The sequence below is a fragment of the Theropithecus gelada genome, chromosome 17 (genome assembly GCF_003255815.1).
Source record: "Theropithecus gelada isolate Dixy chromosome 17, Tgel_1.0, whole genome shotgun sequence".
Taxonomy (NCBI): Eukaryota; Metazoa; Chordata; class Mammalia; order Primates; family Cercopithecidae; genus Theropithecus; species Theropithecus gelada.
Window position 1 is genome coordinate 80982903 of NC_037685.1, and position 26134 is coordinate 81009036.

Below are 26134 nucleotides of genomic sequence, written 5' to 3' on the forward strand. Positions count from 1 at the left end.
AATGAGAAACAATGATAGAAGTGTTATATACCTCAGGTCATACCATGGGAAGGATGGTTAATGTTAGACTGTTAAGGTCAAGAAACAGTGCACATGAGAAATTCTGCCTTATCAAAAAAAAAAAAAAGTGCAGGCATTAGTTGGGGGAGAACTGGAATAATTAAATGGCATAAATAAAGGCAAAGAGAAAGAAAAATGGATTAGAACTAGTTAATTTGAAGAAAAATTAAACAACATAGAAAATGTTGGGACAAGACCACAACATATCAAAGTTAGAAATTTAAATTTTATACTATAGGGAAAAAAATTAGGAAGATTAAAATAGTAGTATATACTATATAGAAGATGAACTTGTTAGTTTAAAACAGCTAGAGGTGACCAGGCGTGGTGGCTCACACCTGTAATCCCAGCACTTTGGGAGGCTGAAGTGGGTGGATTACGAGGTCAGGAGTTTGAGACCAGCCTGGCTAACATAGTGAAACCCTGTCTCTACTAAAAATACAAAAATTAGCTGGGCGTGGTGGCAGATGCCTGTAATCCCAGATCTGCAGGAGGCTGAGGCAGGAGAATTGCTTGAACCCGGGAAGTGGAGGTTGCGGTGAGCTGAGATAGTGCCACTGCACTGCAGCTTGAGCAACCGAGCAAGACTCCATCTCAAAAAAACAAAAACAAAAAACAAATAACAACCACCACCAAAACAGCTAGAGGAAAAGAACCAGTTAAAATGCTGCTAAATAGAAATAAGTGAAAAACAACGAAGTACTTAATTATAGTAGAAATTTCAAGGATGAAGGAATCAAAGACACTGTGGTTCATTTGGGTATATGACAAACATGAGCAAATTCAGTGTGTTTCTTGGGGTCATTAGTTTTGGATCCACCTAAATTGATCACGCAGAAAACAATTTCAAAGCAAACAATGCAAAATTTGCAGTCCTGATCATCACACATATACCTATTAACCACCCATTTAAACATTGTTTGTATTTTTTTTTTTTTTTTGTGACGGAGTCTTGCTGTGTTGCCCAGGCTGGAGTGCAGTGGCCAGACCTCAGCTCACTGCAAGCTCCGCCTCCCGGGTTCACGCCATTCTTTTGCCTCAGCTTCCCAAGTAGCTGGGACTACAGGCGCCTGCCACCTCGCCCAGCTAGTTTTTTGTATTTTTTTTTTTTTTTTAGTAGAGACGGGGTTTCACCATGTTAGCCAGGATGGTCTTGATCTCCTGACCTCGTGATCCACCCGTCTCGGCCTCCCAAAGTGCTGGGATTACAGGCTTGAGCCACCGCGCCTGACCTTCTGTTTGTATTCTAAGTGGTCTGATGGTGGGGGGGTCTCAAATCAGAGTCATAAAAATATTCTGTTCTATCTGCAGACGTCAAATAGGATAAGGCACATACACCTGTCAAGATTGTCTTAAAGAAGTATGAAAAACTGGGCTGGGCATGGTGGCTCATGCATGTAATTCCAGCACTTTGGGAGGCCGAGGTGGGCGAATCACGAGGTCAGGAGTTTTAGAGACCAACCTGGCCAATATGGTGAAATCCCGTCTCTACTAAAAATACAAAAAAATTAGCCGGGAATGGTGGTGGGTGCCTGTAATCCCAGCTACTCGGGGGGCTGATGCAGGAGAATTGCTTGGACCCAGGAGGCGGAGGTTGCAGTGAGCTGAGATTGCACCACTGCACTCTAGCCTGGGCAACAGAGTGAGACTCTTACTCAAAGTATGAAAACCTGAATCTGTAGCTCAAGCTAAAAGCTTAAACAGCTACAAGATATGGCCCCTATCAACTCTCTGATCCTATTAGCTACTATTCTTCCTGTTTACATTTGATCACAGCCACATGCGCCTCTTTGCTGTTCCATGTACACACACAAAATACTTCAGCCTCAGGGTCTCTGTATTTGTTATTTCCTCTGCTCAGAAGGGTCTTCTCCCAGGTACCTACATGGGTTTGTTCCCTCATTATTTCTAGGTCTTTGTTCAAATGACATCTCTGTAGGGTATTTCCTGACCATACTATTTAAAAATATCTCTCTTCTGCCTTACAAACACTTTTATTACATCATTCCCACTTTCCCTGCCTTATTTTCTCCACAGAACTTTGGTCACTCTCTGCCATACCAAATATAGTACCTACCAGATTTTCTGTCCATTCATTCCATCACTCACTCCCCTACCCACAAGATTAGCAAGCTCCACGGGGGCTGGGATATATCTTTTTTATTCAGTGACAATCTTCAGTACCTAAACAGTAAATAAATGTGTACCTCTCTACATATAAATGTTTCAAATCTATTTTTAATGTTGTTTGTCGAACATTAACATTTTCACACTTCCAGAAATGACATTAATAAAAATATAAACAAATTGACATAAAAATCTGTGTAGACTAAGCTAAAATTTACAAACTCTTAATACAAGGTACATTTAAACTTTCTCAATTATGGGACAACAAATAATAGACTTCATTGCTTCATACTAAAATGGTATTTTTGACTAATCACAAGGAAACTTAAACTACCACATAGTTATAATCACAGGTATTCAGTCCAAAGAGGAAAAAAGTTTTCTTGGTACTATGAGAACCTGTATCTCTCAAAATGTTAGCTCCATAAGTGTAAGCATGCCCGAAGATTATAAGATAATAAAATGTGGAAACAGGCAAACTATGGTGCGATTTGATGTTTCTACCACTTGCTAAAGATTTTCTTTAATAGAATCATTCGTGCTAAGTGGATAAAAGTTACAAATTACAAAAGATACAGAATATATCCAATAAAAAATCAGACTGAGGAATATTTAGTGTAAAACTGGCTTAAAATTTTTTGTCAGCAGAATTTCTCAACATCTAACCCTATAGCAAATAATACAAATAACAAGGAGATTCTTCAAGCAGTTGGCATTTCTTCAAAACACAAAGGTCCAATTATAAGAAAAATATCACATTATTTAAAGTCCTACAGAATTGGAGGAGAATCTGTACTACTCATGTTTTTGCATAAATTCCATGATTTATAAATAAATAAACCCCAAATATAAATTATAAACATTTAATTTCAGTATAATGTAGACAAAAACAGCAGCTAACTTGTCATCTTTCACAGTAATTTTAACGTAAAAGGTTTAAACATTTATTTTGCCAATATAGTTTTCATTGCATATAGGCTTTAAAAAAAAAAAGACATTCAAAATACCTGAGATGTATTTTATAAGTAAACAAAGAAAGAACATAAACTTAAATTTCTGGTGGAGGAGTTAGGTCTTCATTAAAAGGGTTCAAGCTGTTAGTAATAAAATGGAAGTAATCCCTTGACATGTGTAAAATAAAATTTTTTAGTAGATGGGAATGTATTGATGATAGTCTCTTATTTCTTCTCCCAGATATGCAAGTGATATATCTGAATACTTACTAGAGCCAAATCTATCTCAAAAGTTTAGGTCATTTTTTTTTTCCTTTTTGATAGTATTCAATGAGAAATAACACTTTAAATAAAACTTTTTTCATGAGGAAGGTACAGTAATTATCCACCTGCAAAAGGAAAAAAATACAATTTGATTTAGAATGTCAACTTCTAAATATATAAATATATTTAGAGAAAGAATAATTTATGAAAGTATAATCTTGCTAATCCAAGTAGGGCTAACTGATGCATGTACCAGTAATGACACTTAGCGGCTTAAAAACACCTGTAACTCTGAATTTACCAAAAAGATCCATAACTAACTGAAGAAAATCTTTAATGTTAAATATGGAACTTAGTCTACAGCTAGGCTAAGTTTTCAAATCTACTATCACATATTAATCTGTGTGATCTTGAGAGATTTATACTTGAATACAAAATGCAAACAGAGTAACTGAAATACATTTCTTGCTACCTCCTGGATACTCTCCTGTAGTCCTCTGAGTAAGTTCCAAAATCAATCCATACTCCAAATAACAGACTTAAGATGTTCAATATTGGAACTCTTTGGTATCAATTAAAAAAGAAACTTAAATGAAAAATATTAGTATTTTTTTCCAAATAAGAAAAAATGAAAACTTAATATATACCCCCATATAACTATGTGCAGTTTGTTTTGCAAAACAAAAAGCCAAAATAAGATTAACACTGAAAGGTATAAACTTTCATTTTACTGTTGGCTCCTTATGTGTTTCAAAATTACAACTCTACAAATAAAACATCTAGTACTGTTGAGAGTTTCCTAAATGTTATTTTTCATTAGGTATCGACAGGCCACCTCTTCTTCTCTAAGAAGAGACTGGAATGTATATACTACTTCAATAAGTTTTAATGAAGCATTTTTCCTTACTTCTCAAATATTTCAATTTTCCTTAAATCTACCGTCAGGATTAAAAACAAGAAAAGTTTTCATTTAGCTATAAAAGCTCCAAATGATCCTTCTTCATGCTTAAGAGCACTTAAAGATGTAAAGAGTCATCTGAGAATGTAAAATGCAAATGTTTTCTTGTCATTTAGAAGACAGATTGAATATAATTTTCTAAAACCTGACTTCAGATACATTTAGGAATACAAAGAAAAAGAAACAAACAATACCTAACTCCTGAGTTGTTCTGAAAAATATTAGGCAGTATTGGATAAACTTTGTAATTCATTCAATAAATATTCTTGTTTTTTTTTTTTTTTTTTTGAGACGGAGTCTTCCTTTATCGCCCAGGCTGGAGTGCAGTGGCGCGATCTTGGCTCACTGCAAGCTCCGCCTCCCAGGTTCACGCCATTCTACTGCCTCAGCCTCCCCAGTAGCTGGGACTACAGGCGCCCACCACCATGCCTGGCTAATTTTTTGTATTTTTTAGTAGAGACAAGGTTTTCACTGTGTTAGCCAGGATGGTCTCGATCTCCTAACCTCGTGATCTGCCCGCCTGGGCCTCCCAGAGTGCTGGGAGATTACAGGCGTGAGCCACTGCGCCTGGTCTCATTCAATAAATATTCTAAGCATTTGTGTTAGGTCCTGGAATATTTTTAGTGGAATCAAAAATTATATATTTGGTGAAGTCTTTCATGCAATGGTTGAAAGGAAATAAAGAAAACAAGTTAAGAGCTTGATAAATGATTTTTAAAAGCACCAAGACAGTGTTTCCATGTAAATGCTGGCATTTAGTCTATCCACTATGTATCGTATATTGGGAACAAAATGTTGCTGGATAAAAACTGAGAGTTTTTATATAATATTTTATCTTCAAATTAGAATGTAAACAAAAAGGTTCTTTACCTTTCGAATACAATTTCTTTTTTTGCTGTTGTTGAGACAGAGTCTCACTCTGTCACCCAGGCTGGAGTGCAATGAGTACAGTGGTGTGATCTCGGCTCACTGCAACCTCCGCCTCCTGGGTTAAGGTGATTCTCCTGACTCAGCCTCCTGAGTAGCTGGGATTATAGGCGCACGCCACACCACACCCAGCTAATTTTTGTATTTTTAGTTGAGATGGGGTTTTGCCATGTTGGTCAGGCTGGTCTCGAACTCTTGACCTCGTGATCCACCTGCCTCAGGCTCCTAAAATGCTGGGATAACAGGTGTGAGCCACCGTACCTGGCTCAAATACAATTTCTTAAATTAAATCTGAAGTACTTCATAAATTTCCAAAATAGACAATTCTGATTGTAAAGGACTAATTAACAACTGCTTTTATTTTGTAGATTTTCTGCATGGTTACAACTGAAAACTCTAAGACACTCCTTGTACAAAATAACATCAGAGTTATAATACACTACACAAATATACTCATCTTCTCCTAAACATCATTTAATGACTTTTAATCATAAGTTTAATGACTTTAAAACACCACAGATAAGGAGAAGAACATAAATGAGCATTTTTGTTCAGATTTTTGTTGTTATTGCTGTTGAGATGGAGTCTCGCTCTGTTGCCTAAGCTGGAGTGCAGTGGTGCGATCTCCACTTACTGCAACCTCCGACTCCTGGGTTCAAGTGATTCTCCTGCCTCAGCCTCCCAAGTAGCTGGGATTACAGGTGCCCGCCATCACACCTGGCTAATTTTTTACTTTTAGTAGAGATAGAGTTTCACCACATTGCCTAGGATGGTCTCGAACTCCTGACCTCACACGATCCACGTGCCTTGGCCTAAGATTACAGGCATGAGCCACCATGCCCTGCCTTTTGTTCAGATTTTAATTAAATTAGGCCAGGGGTGGTGGCTCATGCCTGTAATCCCAGCACAGTGGGCAGCTTTAAAGCAAGATTGCTTGAGCCCAGGAGTTTGAAACCAGTCTGGGCAGCATAGTGAGACCCTGTCTCTATTTTTATTTATTTTTTAATTCTTAAATTTTTATTTATTTATTTTAAATTATTTATTTATTTATTTTTTTGAGACCGAGTTTCACTCTTGTTGTCCAGGCTGGATTGTAATGGCATGATCTCCGCTCATTGCAACTTCCGCCTCCCGGGTTCAAGCAATTCTCCTGCCTCAGTCTCCCGAGTAGCTAGGACTATAGGCATGTGCCACCATGCCTGGCTAATGTTTTGTAATTTTAGTAGAGACGGGGTTTCACCATGTTGGTCAGGTTGGTCTCGAACTCCTGACCCCAGATCATCCACCCGCTTCGGACTCCCAAAGTGCTGGAATTACAGGCATGAGCCACTGTGCCCAGCTCTGCTTTTCTTTTCTTTTTTTTGTTGTTGAGAGGGCGTCTCCCTCTCTCACCTAGGCTGGAGTGCAGTGGTGTGATCTCGGTTCACTGCAAGCTCCGCCTCCTGGGTTCACGCCATTCTCCTGCTTCAGCCTCCCAAGTAGCTGGGACTATAGGCGCCCGCCACCATGCCCGGCTAATTTTTTTCTATTTTTAGTAGAGACAGGGTTTCACTGTGTTAGCCATGATAATCTCGATCTCCTGACCTCCTGATCCGCCTGCCTCGGCCTCCCAAAGTGCTGGGATTACAGGTGTGAGCTACCACGCCCAGCCATCTACTTTTACTTTTAATAGAAATTTTAAAAAACATAAACAATTAAAAAAATTATTTACATATTTATATCTATAAAATTAACTACAATCATAATTTGGTCTTACTCTGAGTTAAATCTTGAATATAAAAAAGTAAAGTAAACAAGACCGTATTTTTGACTTGTCAAACAAAAATCTTTGGCTAAGGACTTAAGAAAACATTTTAATAAAAACATGAAAAAAACCAGTATACTGTTATAAAGTTAGAAGACATAGGACTAACACCCGAATCTGCCATGTGTAGCAAATTATTTGAGTTTTGTGTTTCCTCAGCTATCCAATGAGTGGGTTGGTCACTTGTTAGGTTTTCCTACCTTTAAAGTTATGGTTAAGTGTGGCATTTTGAGAACCAGAATTTCAGGTATTTAATTCACATATTTTGACGGCTTTTCCCCTTCAGATATAAAGAAATATTCAGAAACAGTACTAAATATTGTCTTCTAAGCTCTGTTCAAAATGCTTAATATATTTTATATTTATCTATAAAGACATATTTTAAAAGTAATTTCAAAACAAAGGGAAAACTAGAATTTGTTTTATCCCAAGTAAAAAAATCTGAATTAATGTCTATGTTGAATATAAATGTACATTAAAATAAATTCCTCTAATGCTGCATAAGCTCTTTTAAAAAACTCTTGATGGCATTCAATACACTTATAAAATTGCAATTATACTATTTTAAGAGACAATACATCTGAAAAATTAGTATTATTTTCATGGAATCATACTAAAAATAACAGGATTATCAATAATACTGAAAAGACACTATCAATAAAACTGAAAACACAGTAATATTAATATACATTAAAATGCAACTGTAGAGTATGGTCAACCTTACTTCAGCAGCACAGTTAATACTGGAGATAATTTTAGAATCTTAACGCCAATATTTACGTGCTGCTAAGGCACTGCTGACATTGTTATCATAAGAGCTATGAATAAAAAGAAACATATTTTCTTCAGAAGATCAGATCCTTGTATTTTTGAGGCAGCACAATATGGCCTGCACCTTTTCAAAATCCACAAACCATTATGTGCTGCTACTTTACTCCAAGGTTTTGTTTTTTTTAAACACACATTCATGCCTAAAGAATATAAAAAATATTTTCTTTCAGAAAAAAAAGAATGCATGTAAAAAAATCTATGTTTAAACATTACAACATTGATGTAATACGCATTAATTATTTTAAAGGAGATTTTAAGTAGAATAATAAAACATTTCTATACCAAAAACTTAACTGAAGTCCATTCTGTGTCCAGCACAGTGCTATAGATTAGGAAACACAAAGAATAAAATGAGGAAAAGAAAAGCATTTATCTGCCATGACAGCTTAACAGGGCAATACAATTAAATGTTTAAACTTTTGAATATATTCAATATATGAAGTTATTTTTCCTTGTATAAACAAAAAAGTAAATTTATAAAATTTGATCTTTACCTTGGTAAAAGCAGAATTTACAAACATTTTGTTCCTTGCAGTACACCTTTCAAAAGACATCTTCATCAAATAGGTAAGACTTCATACCAAGAGAAAAACATGAAATGACATACAAGAGCTCAGTTTCAATAAACTTAAGCTAGCAAAATGCAAATGCACTTTTAAAGAAAAATACTTTAATTCTAAATAAAATGTTAATTTTATTAAACATCTAATTAAGATATTTTAATTCTAGTTAAGAAAAAAAAGCTCTAAACAAACCAATTCTCCCTTAAATAATTTATTAATAATCTAAATATTTTATTTCAACATTGATCTCCATATTAGAAGTTCCCTTAGAGTTGGATATCATTTGATACAGTAATTCTAAAATATGAATCCTTGGGATAATGAGTTAATTTGGTACCCTGAGATGAGAAATAAATTCTGTAGCTCTTGATCTTCCTATTCCCTATTTCTGGCCCATTTACCAGGTAAGGAAGACACTCCTAGTTTCCACTTACTCAGATGTAGAAATGAAATTCCTTCTTTCTAAAAGATATTAGAAAATTGCCACCACTCTAGTGGTGCCACCACTCAAGCCTAGATAATCTTTTTTGCCCCATGCTCTCATCATTAAAATGACTATGCTGAAGTTAGAATACATCTGTTACAGAACAGTAAGGCAATGTACACAACCAAAGCCCTAAAATTTGTTCTTCCATTCTAATATCTAATTATCTATACAAAGCACAGGGTCACATTCCATATGAATTTTTTCTGAGTATTTTTCCCATTAATAAAAAATATATGTAGCTAATCTCCTATCTAAGCAACCTGGATTTCACATATAACTCTGCTCCTTATTGTCTCAAGTTTCTGCACAACATTTTATTTTTTTATTTTTTAAAGAGAGCAGTTTCTGTACCTTTTAGAGGAAAAAAAACCAAACCTCATTTCTACATCTGAGTAAGTGGAAACTTTAGGAGTATACTTCCTTACCTGGTAAATGGACCGGAAATACGTAGGGAATAGGAAGATCAAGAGCTACAGGATTTGTTTTATTTCTCATCTCAGAGTACTCTGTTGCCCAGGTTGGGGTACAGTGCCATGATCGTAGCTCACTGCTGCCTTGACTTCTTGGGCTTAAGTGATGTGTCCACCTCAGCCTCTCAAGTAGCTGGGACTGCAAGTGCACACCACCACGCACAGCTCTTTACATTTTTATTTTATTGTAGAGACAGGGTCTTGTTATGTTGCCTAGGATGGTCTTGAACTCCTGGCCTCAAGCAATCCTCCTGCCTTGGCCTCCCAAAGTCCTAAAATTACAGGCAAGAGCCACCATGTCTGGCCTGCACATTTTTTTTTTTTTTTTTCCTTGAGACGGACGGGGTTTCACCACGTTAGTCGGGCTGGTCTTGAACTCCTGAGCTCAGGTGATCCACCTGCCTTGGCCTCCCAAAGTGCTGGGATTACAGGCGTGAGCCACTGCGCCTGTCCTGGCCTGCACAAGTTTTAACATGTAACCAAGATAAATCCGTTTGCATTCACTTGAGAAATATATAACGTATATTTGTATTTATCAATTATGTTAAGGAATTGTCCTTCAGGGTCCCTCTCATCACGTACATTTTCCAGATAAAAACTTAAATATAATTTTTTTCAAACATAAAAGGTGCCTGTAAATTATTTAACAAATATTTTATTGAATACCTACTATGTGCAAGGCACTGTCCCAGTTATTACACTAGTTGGTAGTATACCAGATAGACAGTGTCTTTTCAGAAAGAGTAGTCATTATAAGACAACTTAAAGTGAAGGATCTTAAGCTGAAGAATTTAGTGCCAACAAAGGATGGTTTGAGTTTCAGAAAGAGGTGTTGTTCTAAAAATGTCAACATAACAGGAGAAGCAGCTTTGAGGCAGCAGAGTTCCCAGACACCACTAAGAAAATCACTGGGGAGAAAGGATAGGTTTTTCTGGATTTTTTTTTTTTTTCTTTTTTCAGACGGAGTCTTGCTCTGTTGCCCAGGTTGGAGTGCAGTGAGGCCATCTCAGCTCACTGCAAGCTCCGCCTCCCTGGTTCACGCCATTCTCCTGCCTTAGCCTCCCGAGTAGCTGGGACTACAGGCACCTGCCACTATGCCTGGCTAATTTTTTGTGTTTTTGGTAGAGACAGGGTTTCACCATGTTAGCCAGGATGGTCTTGATCTCCTGACCTCGTGATCCGCCCACCTTGGCCTCCCAAAGTGCTGGGATTACAGGTGTGAGCCACCACGCTGAGCCCACGATGGGATTTTAATGCTGATAAATGTGCCCTATTCCAGAAGAAAATGCCACAAAGGACATTTATTAGTAAGGAAGAAAAAAAAGCACCAGGATTTAAGGCAGGAAGAGATAAGCAAACTCTACTGTTTTGTGCAAATGCCGTCAGTTTGCTGTCCTTAGCCATAAAGCTGCTAATTCCTGAGCCTCAAAGGGAAAAAACACCAGCAGCCAGTCTTTTGGTTGTACAAGAAGGTATGGACAATGAGAATGCTTTTTCTGGAATGCTTCCATCAATGCTTTGTTCCCAAAGTCAGGAAGTACCTTGCCAATAAGGGTCTGCCTTTTAAGTTCTTTTGATATTGGACAATACTCCTGGCCACCCAGAACCACAAGTTCAACACCAAAAGCACTGAGGTGGTCTATGTGCCCCCACAATGTCTCTATATTTCATCCTCTGTATTAGGGTCATAAGGACTTTTACAGCTCATTATACATTGCACTCTGTGGAAATGTCTATCAATGCTGTGGAAGAGAACCCTGACAGAGTAACATGAAAGTCTGGAAGAATTATACCACTGATTATGCCACTGTTGTTACAGAAAAAGTTGTGAAAGCCATCAAGTCTTAAACACATTCCTGGAGAAAACTGTGTCCAGATGATATATATGACTTCACAGGATTTGTGACAGAGACAATCAAGGAAATCATGAAAGAGACTGTGGATATGACAAAAAAAAGGTATGGTGCAGGGGGGCGGGGGGGGGTGAAAGGTTTCAAGATATGGATCTTTGAGAAATTCAATAGCTAACAGATACCACACCAGATAAATTAACAGACAACTTGATGGAAATGATTGGTTCTGAACTAGTGCCAGATGATGAGGAAGACAACATAGAAGCAGTGCCAGACATACACTACTGGCACTGACATTAGAGAGTCTGGCAGAAGGGCTGCAATTATTCAAGACTACTTTTGATTTCTTTTATGACATGGACCCGTCTATAATATGGGCACTAAAACTAAAGCAAAGGGTGGACAGAGGATTGGTAATATATAAAAACATTTTTTAGAAAAATAAAAAGAGCAAAAAAGTCAGGCAGAAATTACGATGTATTTCTGTAAAGTTACATCAAATGTGCCTGGCCTTTCCTGCCTCTTCTCCCACCTCCTCCACCTCTTCCACTCCAGAAACAGCAAAACCAACCCCTTTTCTTCCTCAGCCTGCTCAATGTGAACAGTGAAGATGAAGGCCTGTATGATGATGCACTTCTATATAATTAAAAGTAAATATATTTTCTCCAGCTTACTTTAATATGATATATAATACACATAACATATAGCATATGTGTTATTGACTTTATGTTATCGGTAAGGCTTCTGGTCAACAGTAGGCTATCTGTAGTTGAGTTTCAGGGAAGCCAAAAGTTATACATAGATTTTCAACTGCACGGGGGCTGGCACCTCTAATCCTCACATTGTTCAAGGGTCAATTGTATTTTTAAAATTGTGGTTCAATATATATAAAAGTCACCATTTTAACCAGCTATAAGTGTATACTTCTGTGGTATACATATGTTTGCCCTGTTGTGCAACCCTCCATCTCCAGAACTTTTTCATCTTCTCCAAGTGATATTGCTTAAACACTAACTGCCCACCCATCTCCTCTACCCCTCAGCCTCAGGAAATCACCATTCTACTGTTTCTATGAATTTGCCTATTCTAGTTATCTCATGTAAGTGGAATCATACAGTATCTGTCCTTTTGTGTCTGGCTTACTTCATTTAGCATAACTTTTTCAAGGTTCATCCAGGTTGTAGCATGCAACAAAGTTTTCCTCTTTACAGTTGAATAGTTTTCCATTGTGTGTGTATACATTTTGTTTGTCCATTCATGTCATGATAGGCATTTAGGTTGTTTCTGTCTTTGGCTATTATGAATAATGCTGCCATGAACATGGTGTACAAATATCTCTTTGAAATCCTTCTTTCAATTATTTTGGGTATATGCCCAAGTGGAATTGCTGGATCATACAGTAATTCTTTTAATATTTTTGAGAAACCACCATACTGTGTTTTACAGTGGCTACACTTATATTCTCACCAGCAATTTACAACTTCTCCCATCCTTGCCAACATGTATTTTCTGGTTTTGTTTTTGATAATAGCCATTCTAGTGAAAATGAAGTGGTATCTCATTGTCCACTTCCATTTCCCTAATGAATAGTGATGTTGAGCATCTTGTGTTTCTTAATTGTATACCTTCTTTGGAGAAATGTCTATTTAAGTCCTTTGCCCATTTTTTGATTGGGTTGTTTACTTTTTATTGAGTTTATACATTCTGGATATTAATCTCTTATTAGATACATGATTTGCAAATATTTTCTCTGATTCTATAGACTGACTTTTCACATTGATAGTGTCCTTTGATGCACAGAAGTTTAAATTTTCTTTTTTTTTTTTAGATGGAGTCTCGTTCTGTTGCCCAGGCTGGAATGCAGTGGCGCGATCTTGGCTCACTGCAACCTCTGCCTCCCAGTGTCAAGTGATTCGCCTGCCTCAGCCTCCCGAGTAGCTGGGACTACAGGTGCCCACCACCATACCTGGCCAATTTTTGTGTTGTTTCACCGTGTTGGCCAGGCTGGTCTCGAACTCCTGACTCTGTGATTCATACGCCTCGGCCTCCCAAAGTGCTGGGATTACAGGTGTGAGCCACAGTGCCTGGCCAGAAGTTTTACTTTGATAAAGTCCAATTGATCTACTTGTTTTGTCTGTGCTTTTGGTGTCATATCTGAGAAATCACTGCCAAATCCAATGTCTTGAAGGTTTTGCCCTTTGTTTTCTTCTAAGAGTTTCGTATTTTTAACTCTTATGCTTAGGTCTTTGATTTAGAAATTAATTTTTAGTTACTTTTTGTATATGGTGTACGGCAAGGTTCCAACTTTGTTCTTTTCTCGTGTGGATATTCAGTTTTCCCAATACCAATTGTTGAAGACAGTCCTTTCTTTGCTGAATGGGGATCTCTGGCACTTCTTGGTACCTTTGGTGAAAATTACTTGAACATATATGCAAGGGTTTATTTGTGGGCCCTTGGGTCTATTTTCATGAATTTATATGTCTAACTGTATGCTAGCAACATAATGTTTTGATTACCGTGGCTTTGAAGGAGGTTTTGAAATCAGGTAGTGAGACCTCCAACTCTATTTTTAAAATTAGTTTTGGTTATTTCATGTCCTTGGAGATTCCATATGAATGTGAGAATAAATTTTCCCATTTCTGTTAAATGAAATTTAGGATTTTGATAGGAATTGCATTCAACCTGTAGATCATTTTGGGTAGTACTGTCATTTTAACAATATTAAGTCTTCCAACCCATAAATGTGGGATGCCTTTCCATTTATTTATTGTTTTTAATTTCTTTCAGCAATTTTTTTTTTTTGTAGTTGCTGTACACAAGTCTTTTACCTCCTTGGTTATGTTTATCCCCATGTATTTTATTATTTTTGATGTTTTGTAAATGGAATTGTTTTAATTTCCTTTTTGAATTGTTCATTGTTAGTGAACAGACACACAATTGATTTTTGTGTGATTTTGTATCATACATCTTTGTTAAACTCATTAGTTCTAACCGTTTTCGGTGGAATCTTAACGGTTTTCTACATACATGATTGTGTCATCTGTGAACAGAGATAACTTTTCTTTTACTATTATCTTTTATATCTAAAATTGGTTTAAGGGCTTTCTGGCAATCTTGGTCCATTCATTCTCTAATTCTCCTAGAAAAACATCAGACAGCTGTGTCCCCTCTCTTCTTTCAAACTTCCAACACCTTCCCTTTCACTCTTACTTTCATTGACAAAACAGAAACCATCAGAGATTTCCTCAGTTCCCACCAAATCGATCTAACATGTATCTGTGCGCATACAACTTTTCCTTCTTTCTATTATCAATGAACCATCACTGTTCATAAGACAAATTCCTTCTCTTTTATCCTCACTTGCTTACTTAAGGATATTCCTTTAGATATTCTCCTGCATCTTTAATCTTCCTCTCTGTTGCATGATTCCTATCAGCAAATGTGCAACAATTTATCTCAGCATAATTTTATCTCTTAAAGATTGTTACTATCTGTAACAACGCTGCAATTTTATCACTGATGTTTAGTAAACAACCATGGTGGAAGATTTTTTTCCTTATCTATTTTCCTTTTATTTCTAACTATCTGATTTATATTTGAAAGCCTGATACATTTAAACTATTAAAATATTTATTGCAATACTCCAGAAAAAAAATGAAAATTCTTCATTTAAATGTATAACAAATTGAAAGATTTAGTGGAACAATTCCAGGCAATAGAGAAGATATACCTCTTTCTTTTCTTGTGTTTATTAACAATAATAATCTCCTCCCAGTGTGGTACGGTTTGATTTTTCCTTTCTACTTACCTTTGACTTGGGGGCTGCAAAAGTAGGTTTTGTACTATGCCTTCAAACTGGGACTATTTTACATTTAAAATTTCCTTGAGCCTATAAGTTTAGACTATTTCTACTCACACGATAGGGATATTCAGATACTAATACATGCCGTCAATATGGTTTTACTAGTTTGTTGTTTAGACATGTCCTTATATGGCACTACGTTACTTTAGGTTTTCTGAACATTTAATTTTACTTTCAATCCAGCATCAACACAATCTGTAATGGTAATTACTTTCTCCAAATATGCCTTAATTCTATTCTGCACTTGAAGCTCTAAGGAACTGTGTATATACAGTGCCTGGGACACAGAATGACTATCCTTGCTCAATGACAGTGGAATAATACACAGTATGTTAGTATTATACCAGATGGAAAATTTATAAATAGCTATTCTTTAATATCTTTATGTAAAGGCCTGAGTTATGGGGTCTAAACTAAATTGCATGACAATTTCACTAAACACGGTATTATTATTATTTTTTTAGAGACAGAGTGTTCTTTTGTCACCTAGGCTGGAGTACAGTAGCATGATCTCAGCTCACTGCAACCTCCTCCTCCCAGGCTCAAGCTATCCTTCCACCTCAGCCTCCCAAGTAGCTGGGACTACAGGTCTGTGCCACCATGCCCAGCTAAGGTTTGTATTTTTACAGACGTGGTTTCATCATGTTGGCCAGGTTGGTCTCAAACTCCTGGCCTCAAATGATGATCCCAGCTTGGTGTCCCAAAGTGCTGTGATTACAGGCATAAGCCACAATGCCTGGGGAAACATGGTAATTTTTTATTACCCTACTATGAAGTTGAAAGTCTTATAAAGTGTCCAAATATATAACATTTACAGGAAAGATTAAAATGTGCTTTTGCTTGATTCTTGTTTCTGGAATATAAATACTTAAAAACAAAAAGGCTCTATTAACTAGAGAGGATACCTTTAAAATTCAGTGTTAGGAATAGGCATTCAATAAAATAATCAGATTTAATCCAAAATGACTGTTATATAATACAAAAAACCTAGTTGTTGAGTTTAGGCAAATATAAATTTTTACTGTTTCTAAACTGCCTTGATTTCTTCTGATGAAGAAATGACCGAAAGATTGCTTAAAAACTATGTATGAAGTAGATTCCAATCTGGAAAATTTATTCTAGAAAGTCAAGACTACACAAGCTTCCCAAATGTCATTTTAATATTAGATTCTCTTATAATCATTTCCTTATACAAAAAGTTAAACTTCTTAGAAATCAAACATTCATATTTTATTTGATGATTTTACTTCCTAAATACTAACAGTGATTAAATTACAAATACATCATGTTAGTCAAGAAATATAATATAAAAGGTTTAATAAATACACTATTTACATTTTTTCTTTTTACATTCTTCTTTTGCTTCCTTTTATGTCCTAATTATTCATAATTGCCCATTGTTATTCTTTAACACTCAATTTTCATCTTGTGTCAATCATCCCTTGTATTCAGGTAGTCAATAAAGCCAATTGATTCCTTAAGACCTCAGTTCATTGCTTTCTTTGCCATTCTTGATTTTATACCTTAAATCTAGGTTTAAGTACCTTGTAACTCCAATTGCATTTTAGCTGAACCTCCTAGTCCTTAATCAATTAATAAAATTTCCCACACTTACATATTCAAGAATGTATCTAGGCTGGACGCAGTGGCTCATGCCTGTAATCCCAGCACTTTTGGCAGCTGAGGTCAGAGGACTGCTTGAGCCCAGGAATTTGAGAGATCAGCCTGGACAACATAGCAACATCCCATCTCTACAAAAAAAAAAAAATTATTATTATTTTTAAATTTTTATTTTAAGTTCAGTGGTACAACTACAGGTTTGTTACACAGGTATACTTTTGTCATGGGAGTTGTTTTTTTTTCTGAGATGGAGTCACGCTCTGTTGTCCAGGCTAGGGTGCAGTGGCTCAATCTTGGCTCCCTGTGACCTCCACCTCCCGGGTTCAAGTGATTCTCCTGCCTCAGCCTCCCGAGTAGCTGGAATTACAGGCCAGTGCCACCAAGTTGGGCTAACTCTTTTTGTATTTTTAGTAGAGATAGGGTTTTGCCATATTGGCCAGGCTGGTCTTGAACTCCTGACCTCAAGTGATACACCCACCTCAGCCTCCCAAAGTGCTGGAACTACAGGCGTGAGCCACCATGCCAGGCCTGTCATGGGAGTTTGTTGCACAGATTATTTCATCACCCAGGTGTTAAGCCTAGTACCCATTAGTTATTTTTCCTGATCCTCTCCCTCCTCCCACCCTCCACCTTCTGAAAGACCACAGTGTGTGTTGTTCCCCTCTATGTGTCCATGTGTTCTCATCATTTAGCCCCCCTACACAAAAAACTTAAAAATCAGTTGGGCATCTGTAATACCAGCTATTCAGGAGGCTGAAGTGGGGGGAATCACTTGAGCCCAGGAGTCTGATACAGCACTGAGCCATAATCATGCCACTGCACTGCATCATTGTAGCCCAGGTGACAGAGCAAAACCTTGTTTCAAAAAAAAAAAAAAAAAAAAAGTAATTTCTAGTTTCCTAAGTAGAATCTCTACTTTCTGTCTAAGGTCTGTATAATTAAGACCTATCCAATGTTTCCTACTTTTCTCCAAAGAAAACACTTCCATTCCAGTTAAATGGTCTCTTTTAAGACATTAACAACCACTAAGAACTTTTGAATACAGAATATTCTCATTATTAGGTACTATGCTGGGCAGGTAACTGGTTTCCCTATTCCATACCTATCTCTCCATTCAAAATGGACTAGCTGTGAGGAAATCTTTACTAGTATAGACCATGCCATTTCTTTAATCCTTTATCTTAGTCCACTGGAAATACCATCATGACTCCATCCCTTAAATCTCTGCTTTTATGTTTGCTGGTTGAAAGAAAAGCCACACTCCCTAACCAGATACAGAAAGAGCCCTAATGGCTACATGTGGAGTCAAAGAAAAGAGCTTCTAAAAAAACACAAAAATATTCCGAAGACAGAATCATTCAGTCCTTATCCTTTATACAACAACCACAGTTCCAGGTCTGGTGGCTTATATTCTGGGGTGTGGGCCTTTAACATCTCTACTGGCCTTTGATATACCAGAACTCTCCATTCTTATAATCTTCCAAGAAAAAAAGTAGTTATGTTGAAAGGTGAGACAAAATAAGTAAATGTTTTGCTTAATAATCCAACTTGAATATAATAAATCTGAGTGGATGGGAATCTTTAAATATCTTAAGTTGGTTTTCTTTCTATATTAGAATTTAATTATTTTAAGAAATATGGAAAAAATAAACTGTATATAATGGTTTTTTCTTGTTAATGATTTACAACTCTAATTTTATTTCCAATAACATTTTTAGACATTTTCTTACATGTGCTCTAATATTAGTTCATCTGTAGTTTACATAAAATTGTTATTGCATTTAACAAAACCATTTAGAAATTCTTTTTTTTTAAATTTATTTCTGTCCTCACAATCTGTTCTCATTGAAATTCTCGTCATGTCTCCTAAACTATAAAATCATTCTCAGTACAATAAATCTACTGGTCAATTTCTACATTTTTTTTATCAGTAAAATAAACAGTAGAAATTTATACAAGCACATCTAGTAGTGAACAGGTATTCAATAAATGCCTACTGAATCTAAATTTACACTAGGATTTGAAATTCTAACACACTTAAGTGTTTCAGTGAACTGCAGCTCAACATGACCCAATAGTATTGATGAAAACAAAAAAGCTAGTGCAATCAGACTGCACTATAGAACTTCATAAATGCAATGTGTTTTGTACCTATACCACATTAAGTATATTGAGCTCAATTCTATATACAGTTATTTTAAAAGGAATACTAACAAAATGTAACAGATGCAAAGTGGGGTATCCAGGATATTAATGGTCTAGAAATTAATGCTGTGACAACAGTGGAAGGACCTGAGAATGTACAGGTTAGAGAAAAGACATAAAAACAATTTTTAGACACATCTAGGGCCAGAGAACAAAGTTATACACAGAAGATCTTCAAATGATGTTGTTTCATTCAACATCATTTCATTTTTAACACTGAAGAGGGAAAATATATAGATTTCTGTCTGGGGCCACGGTGTGTGGAGTTTCCATGTTCTCCCCATGTCTGCGTGGGTTTTCTCCCACATCCCAAAGATGTGCATGTTATGTTAGTTGGCACATCTAAATTGTCTCAGTATGGCTGAGTGTGGGGGTATGAGGACACCCTGTGATGGAATGGCATCCTATCCAGGGTTTGTTCCCACCTTGCATCCTGAGCTTCTAGGATAGGCTCCAGCCACCTGCAACCCCAAAGTGGAGTAAGTGGGTTGGAAAATGAATGAATGTAAATTATTGCAAAATAAAAACTTGTCAAATATACAATCATCATACAAATGCATGACAACAAATGATATAGTATTAAAGTGCTCAGCAAGCATGCTCTATTTGTCATTGCTTGTTTTTGAACATGGTGGTAGAAGGTGCTCCTTATAATTTCCGCTTTACAAACATTTATTCCTTATTTTAACTCACCACCACTATGACCATCATCGCTCATTGACTCATCAAAAATTGGGTAAATAATGATCTTGTTTCTATTAATCTTTCTTAAATGTATGTATAACTCACATTTATTTCACAATGTTGAAATGTGTTGGATCTTTATTTAGAAGTTTGGTGATGTTCTTTGCGACCAGAAATAGCCTGTAGGAACTTAACTCTTGTTTTTATCAAGTAGCCTATGGTGAAACTGGTTTTATTGTATGTCACTTAGCTTAAAGCTGCAGTTTCCAAGAATCTATTCATTACTTTAAGTGAGGACTTACTGTCCTAAGTTTAAACCTGCCCTCTGATGAGAAATTTATTTTATGTTAATTAACATAAATGTAATTTATAACATAAAGGAAAACATTTGTTTACTCTGGTTCTAATTCTAATATTCTAGAGTCAAAATAAAATTAATAAAGTTCAATTTAACATAAAATTGACTTAGAAAAATTCAGTGTACTTTACTATTTTGTCTTGTTAAGGATTTGAAAGACAGATTGCCAGTTTTAAGTTCTGACTACAGGGCACCAAATACTAGAGGCATAAAGAAACAAACAGTTGAACTAAGGATATAAAAACTAAAAATAATGAAAATTTAAAATTGAAGTGTTCTGAATTTTAATTCAGATACTGTTTCCCTAAACATTTTATTTTATTTTTTTGAGATGGAGTCTCATGCTGTTGCCCAGGCTAGAGTGCAGTGGTGGGATCTCAGCTCACTGCAGCCTCCACCTCCCAGATTCAAGCTATTCTCTCACCTCAGCCAAGTAGCTGGGATTACAGGCACGTGCCACCATGCCCGACTAATTTCTGTATTTTTTAGTAGAGACGGGGTTTCACCATGCTGGCCAGACTGGTCTTGAACTCCTGACCTCAAGTGATCCACCTGCCTCGACCTCCCAAAGCGCTGGGATTACAAGTGTGAGTCACCATGCCCAGCTGTTCTCCTAATCATTTGTTTTTTTTTTTGAGATGGAGTCTCGCTCTTGTTGCCTAGGCTAGAGTGCAATGGCTTGATCTTGGTTCACTGCAACCTCTGCCTCCTGCATTCATGCTATCCTCCTGCCTCGGCCTCCCCAGTAGCTGAGATTACAGGCACCCACCATCACGCCTGGCTAATTTTTGTATTTTTAGTAGAGACTGGGTTTCACCATGTTGGCCAGGCTGGTCTTGAACTCCTGACCTCAGGTGATCCACCTGCCTTAGTAACCCAAAGTGCTGGGATTACAGGCATGAGTCACCACATCTGGCCTCCCTAAACATTTTAAACTGAGGTTCTGAAATTTGACCAGTGGTAGAGTACTTGAAAGGATGGCATTCTTAGTGGTAATACTGTTAAATATATCAAAACTTCCTTTTCATTAGCTACAAATAGTTTTACTATAAGAAACTGAGATTTTATAAGACATTTTAAAGTAACTTGTTTTTTTCTTTTTCTTTTGAGATGGAGTCTTGCTCTGTCACCCAGGCTGGAGTACAATGGTGCGATCTCAGCTCACTGCAACCTCCGCCTTCCAGGTTCAAGCAATTCTCCTGCCTCAGTCTCCTGAGTAGCTGGGATTACAGGTGTGCACCACCATGCCCGGCTAATTTTTCTTATTAATTTATTTATGAGACAGAGTGTCACTCCTTCACCCAAGTGGGAGTGCAGTGGCGTGATCTCAGTTCACTAAACCTCTGCCTTCTGGATTCAAACGATTCTCCTGCCTCAGCCTCCTGAGCAGCTGGGACTACAGGTGCCGGTCACCATGCCCAGCTAATTTTTGTATTTTTAGTGGAGATGGGGTTTCACCATGTTGGCTAGGCTGGTCTCGAACTCCTGACCTCATGATCCGCCTGCCTCGGCCTCCCAAAGTGCTGGGATTACAGGTATGAGTCACCGCACCCGGTCAAAGTAACTTGTTTTAATGGAAAAACAAGCATAAATTAATTTAGTGACTATAACAGGAAAAATGAAGCTTATTTATAGTCTAGGCAAAAAGGTATGATAATTGACAACATATATTTTAATTATGCATTCAATTTATTCCTGTTTTTACATGGAGATTAAGTTTAAAAACTCAAGTTTCAGACTAATAGGTAGTAGATTAGGGCAAAAGTATATAGAATAAGTCAGGGGATATTACCTGTTACATTTATAACTTGAAATCCTCATGACAGCAGAGTTGATTATATTGGTACACTTATTTTCTATTTAAATCAGGCCCCATGCTGTTAAATTCTACCTTGTTTTTGTTTTCCTAAGAAAACAACCAAGTAACTTCATAAATAAGAAATTCCCTATTATTCCTCTTTGAATCATCCATCTTGAAGGTAAGAAGTTGTTCGGGTTGAAACAAACCCAACCCCTTTTTATAATTTTGGCACTAAAAATCAAATTTTATGGCTACAATTTTATTAAGAGCAAAAACACAGCCATCGTTTGAACATAAAAGCTCATATTTAACTCAATCATTTTGCTAAACATATATAAGACAAATATGGAAGAATGAGGACAAGGAACACCTGGCATTTTTATTAAATGTCTAATTCTCAAAACAGCAATTATTTGAACAATGAAACACAGTTGCAGCATATTGTGAACCTTCTCTATATTCATAAATTATAGAATACACAAGAGCCTAGATTTTATATATTTACTAAATTAATGGCACTTCATATCAATAGGTTTATAAGACATTCTCTTTACTACCAAATGCTGACAATAGCCGGTACCTTTATGAAATTTTTGGATTATAACACTCTTCACCACTAATCCAACTGGCAAAAGAGCAATTTATTTTTTCTCTTTTGGGAAATTCCTTTCTCCCAGAAACATTCCCATTTTTAAAACTATTCAAGATAATTAGAATTTCCTCATCAGTGGCACAGGTATACAGCAATTTACACAACAGTAAATTTCTATCACAATAATTAAAAATAGGAGAAACTTTGGCTATGTCTAGTGCATAACATAATTACATCATTATGATTTTATTGAAAGCACAACAGATTTTATATCATTTGCCCTATCATCGATTACTTACTGCTACACTAATTAAAATATTGTGATTTTTTTTGCAGTATTTTCAGTCAGTCCTACATTTGTACTATTTATAATTTAACAATTGACAATGTTTTCTAGGCTGATATGATTACATGCCATTGCTTTTATTGCTAACTTGATAATACTTCTAAAAACTTATTGATAACTAGTCATATGTGACAAATATTTTGTTATTTCTTTTTACTAGCCTTGTTCTTGATAGCAGCCAAATTTAGCAAGTCTTTGGAATTAGGAAGTAATTTATGTCTATCATTTTTGTTTATGGAACTAACATTGACAGCACTGGTGAATTTTCTGCTTCATCTTTTCTTTCTCTATTTATAAAGTCAATGTTTTAAGATTTTTTATTGTTGTGGATTATTAAAAAGAGAGATGTAATGTTCTTAACTGCTGACAATGTACCTAAAGATGTTTTTTAAGCACCAAATATATATTTAAATTTACATAAAAGATGTAAACATGCATTTACCTTTGCAGGTAATCATATGTTTACATTTACAAACAGAAATATATAATTTATCTATTCAAAGATGTCATGTGAAAAATAAAAATAGTTCAAAAAAGAAAAAGACATATAATTCTTTCTTAATTTTTTGTTAAGCAACGAAAGTTTAAGATCTCTAAATTGAAAAATAAACTTGAAAAATATTCCATCTCTATATTTAATTTGTAAAAATGAATCCCAAACTGCCATTGTTTGACAGCATTGTATACATGAACATCACTGTTCTACAACTTCTAGAACATCCACATTCCACAAACGAACAGCTTAAAAAAAAATCCCATCTTAGGCTGGGCGAGGTGGCTCACACCTGTAATCCCAGCACTTAGGGAGGCTGAGGCAGGCAGATCATCTGAGGTTGGGAGTTCGAGACCAGCCTGACCAACATAGAGAAACCCCGTCTATACCAACAAAAAAAACAAAATTAGCTGGGCGTGGTGGCGCATGCCTGTAACCCCAGCGACTTAGGAGGCTGAGGCAGGAGAATCACTCGAACTCGGGAGGTGGAGGTTTGGTGGGCCAAGATCATACCACTGCACTCCAGCTCGGGCAACAAGAGTGAAGCTCTGTCTCAAAAAAAGAAAAAAAAAAAAAAAAGAAAAAAATATATATCTCTCTATATATCCCTATTTATATATATCCCATCTTAAAAAAATGGCATTAAACAAACATTAAAAAAATGAGAGAAGGGGAACACACAATCACACAGCATCACTCACTATTGTAAGTCACTATGTACCTATTATTGTGGGTATTGTTTAATTGGAAACATCACCATTTTAGGATCTAAGATTAAGGGGAATCTACCTAGAACAGACAACAGAAAGCATTCCAACTATGAAATATGATAAATGGCTTACGTTTAAAAGATGCTGGAGAGTATCCAAGAAAGACTGCTAGCTTAGAAATTTATAAAGGAGATGAAATGAAGAATGTGATGTTATCTGTGCTTATGTATCTGTTAGAAATTAAATGATACCTATTTCTTTTTGAAAAGTGGACTGCCCTCCAGTCCGAGTGTAGTAAGAATTAAAAAGACTTCTTTTTTTAAGAGTTAAGTTGAAGAAGGGCTGAGCTGGCTTCCAAGGGACTAATTAAGGAATTCAAGCCTGGACTATATAGGATTCTTTAGGGATTTGCAAATGTTTCCATTCTAATTTTCCAGAGACAAAAACGTAACCGGGAGAAAATTAGAAAAAGAAAGTGACCTGTGGCATTTGGCTACTACTTTGCAAACTGGCTTATTATTAACAGTTTTCAATATTTAATTGATCCCCCACCTAAAAATTCTCACCTTATTGAGTTCAATGGCTGATTGTCTATGATCATAAGGCCATCCCCAACACATACACATTATTTGAGTCACTGTGAGATAATGTAATAAAAGCATCTGAAGCACTTGTTTCATTTAAACAGAGACATGCCCTCAACATCATTAAGAACAGAAAGTCTTGCCCTTGAGTTTTTCTTCAGAGATGCAGAATTAGCTCAAGGAATGGATGGAAATGACATTTTTTGGTAACTGATTTTAGGGTCTCAAATACTTCTATGGAAACAAGTATCCTGAGCATTTTATATGCCCTTGATCTTGTGAGTTTTTCCAGAGGCATAATATTAATTTCAGTTAACTTGTTAAAATTATTCTTTTAGAATTTCTAAGTGTCTCAAAAGTTAAATGAATTGGGGAAAAATGTTTCTTATTCTAAAAAAGAGGTATGCATGTGTATATATAAAAGGAAGGAAAAAGGAGAAAAACAAATCCTCATTTTGATATTTGCAGGAAATACCTGAGGTTTAGCTTGGGAGGTGATGGGGCAATCCAGGGCAAGAAATGATGTCTTAAATAATTAAGGTGACTGCTCCTGACCTTCAACTAAACAGACTGCCTTCCTGTCTACCCTGAAGGTATCACTTGGGTGTTGCTATCCACTGATTCACTTCTGCAAACTTCCCTGACAGAAGAAAGGGGGACTTGCAGCTGGACACTGCTCCCTGGCTCTTTGGAGCGGGTTCTTTACACGATGCATGGACCACAGATCAGCTGCCATCCTACTCAGGTAAAGCTTGCTAAAGATGCAGGGTCCTGGCCCCGACCCGAAACCTCTGACTTTGAATCCATGTCAGAAATCTTCTAATTTATGTACTTACTTGTATATCTGTTTTGTTCACTGCTATACCTTCAGCTCCTAGAAAAGTACTAGGAACATGGTAGATGCTCAAGAAATATGTACTGAATAAATTTAAAAAAACAAAAAAACAAAAGGGAAGGAAAAGGGACTGCTTTCATGTTTCTCCCACCTCCTCAAGTTTTAACAGCTAAATGTTAAGCTCTTCACAGTCTTCAGTATAACCTAATGAAATTAAAAACAAATTTTACAAAATAATTTCTCAAGTGGAGAGAATATTCTCAATTTATAAAACCATAAGACCAATAAACCTGAATAATGATAGTACTAAAAAAGACAATTACTTATCTGTTAATTCCTTTGAAGGAAAAGGGCTCAAAATTGTGATTCTCAGACTTGGAGATTATAGGGCCCGGGTATAAAATACTTCCCTAAATAACTTACCAGGGCAATGGCATTATTCTTGCTCTAAACTATTAATTAACATCAAATCTCAACGTGTAGAGGGGCTAGGAGAGGCTATAAAGTGAGCATACTAGGATAAGCAGGAAAAAAAAAATCAGAAATAAACCAGAACAAGACACCAAACAGTAACCTTCTATGACAATGATAGGGAGACTCAGAGTTAATACTTACAAGGTAAGAATTGCTGAGCTAAGTAGAGATCTCTTTTATTATGGTCTTCATTCTATCATTATTAAACCTAGGAAAAAGAGGGAAGACTTTAAAAATTTCATCATATTATATGTAAGTTAGAACATTTCAACT

The 26134-nt window shown here is 36.3% G+C and overlaps 1 long non-coding RNA gene across 1 annotated transcript in view; it reads right to left on the reverse strand.

Moving 5' to 3' along the window:
• Nucleotides 1–2280: 2280 nt before the first annotated feature.
• LOC112610657 overlaps nucleotides 2281–26134 on the reverse strand; it is a 37673-nt gene continuing 13819 nt past the window's right edge. Inside the window, exons 3-5 of the long non-coding RNA XR_003116463.1 lie at nucleotides 26003–26069; nucleotides 8419–8497; nucleotides 2281–3529 (exon numbers count right to left, since the gene is read on the reverse strand). This is a non-coding gene — a long non-coding RNA (uncharacterized LOC112610657). The remainder of the gene's footprint in view (nucleotides 3530–8418; nucleotides 8498–26002; nucleotides 26070–26134) is intronic.